This window comes from Hevea brasiliensis, chromosome 4, assembly GCF_030052815.1.
Source record: "Hevea brasiliensis isolate MT/VB/25A 57/8 chromosome 4, ASM3005281v1, whole genome shotgun sequence".
NCBI lineage: Eukaryota > Viridiplantae > Streptophyta > Magnoliopsida > Malpighiales > Euphorbiaceae > Hevea > Hevea brasiliensis.
Window position 1 is genome coordinate 92,364,192 of NC_079496.1, and position 5,291 is coordinate 92,369,482.

Here is a 5,291-nt window from a genome sequence, read left to right on the forward strand (position 1 = left end):
TATCGAACATTATCGTTAGAGGCAAATTAATTTAGCACTGAAACACTTCAAATTGTGTTTCTCAGTTAACAAGGACTCAGCAAAAGGGAAGGAAACACTGAGTCCAGACCAGGGAGACAGTCATCAGAGGTTTGTGCACAACGGCTATTGCTTTTGAATTTTTCAATTGAAATAAATATTGAATATTTGTATATTATTGTTTTAAATTGTGTTTGTGCACAACGGCTATTGCTTTTGAATTTTTCAATTGAAATAAATATTGAATATTTGTATATTATTGTTTTAAATTGTGTTTGTGCACAACGGCTATTGCTTTTGAATTTTTCAATTGAAATAAATATTGAATATTTGTATATTATTGTTTTAAATTGTGTTTGTGCACAACGGCTATTTCTTTTGAATTTTTCAATTGAAATGAATTATGACTATTGTACATTATTGTTTTAAATTGTGTTTGTGCACAATATTTATTTCTTTTGAATTATTTTCAATTGAAATAAATTATGACTACTTGTATGTTATTGTTTTAAATTGTGGAAATGTACTTGAATGGATATTTATTGCTTGAAAAGCATTATAAATGATTTGAAACTGTGAGAAACTGTTTGAATGGTATTTGATGGATACTTATTGATTGAAAAGCACTGTAAATGGTTTTTGTGGAAATTGAAGTGAATTACGAATTGTGTTGCCATTTTGTGAATGAAATTATGACTTTGGAAATTTATTGGATTCTCACGAATCATTTGAATAAAATGTTTGGAAATTGATTTTGTGTTCACACTTAGCATGACAGTATCATATCATTCCTTCTCCATTTATGGGGTTGTGATCGTTTATTTTCCTTCTCCATTTATGGAGTCGTGATCGTTTATTTTTCCCTCTCTGGTTTACCAGTTGAGGTGATCGGATGAGTACTCATTATATAGCTAGCTCCCCTTCCTCATTGATTTTGATTAGTGAGGTTGTGATTGCTTTGTCGTGGTGTACAACACGGCATTGATCGGAAATTTGTGTCATGGCTTAAGTTGTGAATGAATTGGCAACACTGTATTCTTAAATTATTCTACTAAATTGCATTATTATGTATTGTGAGATTGTGAAATTGATTTAAACTTTCATTGACATATACTGTCTATTGAATTCAACCATGATCTGACTTATTGAAAATTATTGTGATATTGACAAATGGAGTTTAAATTCTTGTTGACATTTATTGTCTTGAATTTAATTATGATTTTAAGTATCCACTATTTACATGACTTATGAATTGTGATTTAAATTGTATTTGATTAATGTTGTGCACCACTGAGACATTGTCTCAGCGATAGCTTTTTAATTGCTATCGCAGGTAGAGAGACAGACAGGGCAGCAGACTAGGCTGCGTATACCTCCAGCGAGAGATTTTTCGGGTATAATGAGTATACTAATATTTTGCATTTTGTACTGTAATGTATGACACTGTATGTACATATTGTTTTTGGTTTTGAGCAGTTGTAAATCCAAATTGTACATTTGACTTGTAAAATAATTATGAGTTATTTTGGCTTGTACAAATTGTATTATAATTCCTGTATTTCAATCTTTGAAAAATTTCTATGGATTTGAATTGATAAATATGTTGTGTTGAGAAATATGTTGGAGTTGGGATTTGGAAATATATCGCATTGTGCTTTTTTACAGGTTTTCTGAAGAACTGTTTTATCCAAAATACAGATGGCACTCTGCCAAAATTTTTACAGAAATTCCAAATAAAACAAATGAGTTAGTTATTTCACTTCAGTTCACCAAAGTCTTTAACACCTGAAAATAGTGCTCACCACTGTAAAAGAAGTAAGAAAAGTTTTTAAAATCCCTTGTAGTGTATTTAATGGGTTATCAGTAGATAGAGTTGGTAATTCATTAGGTATACTACGGGATCATGTTATGCCTTACAGAGGGGTAGGGTGTGACATGTTTTAGAAAAGGTCCCTTAGGCAAATCCCACATCGGCAAAGCACGGAGATGGTCTTGGGCTCAAAAGTAATGATATATAAGATGGGGGAACTAATCACTAGAGGCGCCTTTTGGTGGAATGGCCTGGAGAGTTGGAAGAACTCCAGGGTTAAGCGTGCTCGCTTGAGAGAAATCCTAGGATGGGTGACCTCCTGGGAAGTTCTCCACTCCACCTATGGGACAAAACCGTGAGGTTTATAGCCAAAGCGGACAATTCCTCTAGTGGCTGGTTCCCGATCGTTACAATTGGTATCAGAGCCGCTCGCGTGTCCTCTTGGGCGATGGTGGGGCAAACCTCAGCGAGGACGCTGAGTCCCGAAAGGGGGGGAGAAAGGTCCCTTAGGCAAATCCCACATCGGCAAAGCACGGAGATGGTCTTGGGCTCAAAAGTAATGATATATAAGATGGGGGAACTAATCACTAGAGGCGCCTTTTGGTGGAATGGCCTGGAGAGTTGGAAGAACTCCAGGGTTAAGCGTGCTCGCTTGAGAGAAATCCTAGGATGGGTGACCTCCTGGGAAGTTCTCCACTCCACCTATGGGACAAAACCGTGAGGTTTATAGCCAAAGCGGACAATTCCTCTAGTGGTTGGTTCCCGATCGTTACATTATTGCTCGCAGTGTGCTAAAACTTATGAAGATGTTCTTCTTGAGGAACCTTGTGACCACTCTAGCATCGTTGGTTAGTGTTGCAATTGCTTCTACCCATTTTGACACATAATCCACTCCAACCAAAATATACTTGTTTCCATGGGAAGAGGGAAATGGGCCCATGAAGTCTATTCCCCATAGATCAAACAATTCTATCTCAAGTATACTATGCAGTGGTATTTCATTCCTTTTTGAACTGTTACCTATTCTTTGGCATTGATCACAACCTAGCACAAAGGATCTTACATCCTTAAACAGATGTGGCCAATAAAACCCTACTTGTAAAATCTTAGCTGCGGTTTTTGAGGTGCCGAAATGTCCTCTGTATAGTGATGATTGGCAGTGATAAATGATACTTTCCATATCTTCCTCTGGTATGCATCTTCTTATCAGCCCATCATTACATCTCTTGTACAGTAGAGGTTCCTCCCATAAGTAATATCTCACATCATGTAGGAATGTCTTCCTTTGCTGATAAGTCATGTTTGGAGGCAGTACCCTATATACAAGAAAATTAACAAAGTCAGTGTACCATGGAGCTTTGGAGAATGCAAGTAATTGTTCCTCAGGAAATGAATCATCAATTGGAAAATCTTCGAAGTCCTTTGGGTACTCCAATTTTAATCTGGAAAGATGGTCAGCTACTACATTTTTGGATCCCTTTTTGTCCTTGATTTCAACGTCAAATTCTTACAGGAGTAGAATCCATCGAATCAGCCTTGGTTTTGCTTCCTTCTTGTTCATAAGGTACCAGATTGCAGTATGATCTGTGAATACAATAATTTTTGACCTAATGAGGTAAGATATGAACTTATCCATTGCAAACACCACTGCCAGGAATTCCTTCTCTGTGATGGCATAATTGATTTGCGCATCATCAAGTGTCTTGCTAGCATAATAAATAGCATGGAGCTTTTTATCTTTTCTTTGCCCGAGCACTGCTCCAACAGTAAAGTCACTCGCATTGCACATCACCTCGAATGGTAGCTCCCAATTTGGTGGCTGCATTATTGGTGCTGATATTAGGGCTTCTTTGATCCTGTTAAAGGAGACAAGGAAATTTTCATCAAATCAAAGGGAACATCTTGAATTAACAAGTTAGTAAGTGGCTTAGCTATTTTGGAAAAGCCCTTGATGAATCTTCTGTAGAATCCTGCATGTCCCAAAAAGCTTCGCACTCCCTTGACTGATGTTGGGGGTGACATGTTTTCAATGATCTCAATTTTTGCCTTATCAACTTCAATTCCTCTTTCCGATATCAAATGTCCCAGAACTATGCCTTCCCTTACCATGAAATGACATTTTTCTCAATTTAGGACCAGGTTTGATTCTTCATATATTTGCAACACCTTAGATAAATTAGCTAGGCAATCATCAAAAGTAGTTCCATAGACAGAAAAATCATCCATAAAAACTTCCATCATATCTTCAATATAATCAGAAAAGATAGCCATCATGCATCTTTGAAAGGTAGCAGGGGCATTACAAAGACCAAAATGCATTCTCCTATATGCAAATGTTCCATAGGGACAAGTGAATGTTGTCTCTTCTTAGTCTTCTGGGTGAATAGGAATTTAAAAGAACTCCGAATACCTATCTAGATAATAGAAATAAGAGTGTTTCGCTAACCTTTCTAACATTTGGTCGATGAAGGGGAAAGGGAAATGGTGTGGACATTATAGAAATTTTGCACTAATAGCTAATCTTCTATGCCATGGTGTGGACATTCCCTCTGCAGGTCTTTATATCTTTCCCATGCGTCATAGAGTGATTCTCCTTCCTTTTGTCTGAAGGTGTTAAGCTCAAGCCTCAGTTTTGCAGTCTTTTTCGATGGAAAATATCTTGCCATAAAAGCTTGAGAGAGTTTCTCCCAAGTGGTGAACATTCCAGCCGGTTAAGAAAGTAACCACTTCCTTGCTTTGTCTAGAAGGGAGAATGGGAATGCTCTGAGTCTTATTGCTTAATCAGACACTCCATTCATCTTGAATGTGTCACATAGGGCAAGAAAGCTCTAGAGGTGATAGAGTGGGTCTTCTGTTGGTGAACCTGCAAACTAAGTTTGTTGAATCATTTAGAGCCATGTTGGTTTTAATTCAAAGTTATTGGCTTCCACTGTGGGTCTAGTGACACTGGGCTGAAATCCTTAGACAGATGGAGCTCCGTAATCTCTCAAGAGTCTTGGTCTGTAATTATCATCGGCCATGGTTGGAATTTCAGGATCTCTTTGACCGTGCTCTTGACGTTTCCTTTCTCTCCTGATGGCTTTCAGAGTTTTGCTATCTCTGGATCACAGTCCAAAATTTCTTCTGGCTTTATTCTGGTCATATACCAGGCTGGGCACCTGAGAAAAGAAGAAAAATATAACTAGTAAAATAAAATTATATAATAAATATAACTGCCTGAATCAGCTAAATTACATATCGCTTGATATTGCTTAAACCAAAGTCCCCAACAACGACGCTAAAAACTTGTTTGCTGGTTTTTTACAACCCCGCAAGTGCACTGATTGCTAACAAGTAATAAAGTGATAAGTAGAGTATCATTCCCATGAGGACTTTGTTTAACAAGTACCAATCTACACATAATTTTGACTGTCTAGGCTATCGAATAATTAGGGAATGAAATTTGTAATTTTAAACACTAGGA

The 5,291-nt window shown here is 37.1% G+C and overlaps 1 non-coding gene across 1 annotated transcript; it reads left to right on the forward strand.

Moving 5' to 3' along the window:
* Nucleotides 1-4,354: 4,354 nt before the first annotated feature.
* Nucleotides 4,355-4,461, forward strand: LOC131179661 (small nucleolar RNA R71). The gene has a single exon (XR_009148549.1). It is a non-coding gene; the product is annotated as a small nucleolar RNA R71 (small nucleolar RNA).
* Nucleotides 4,462-5,291: the final 830 nt, after the last annotated feature.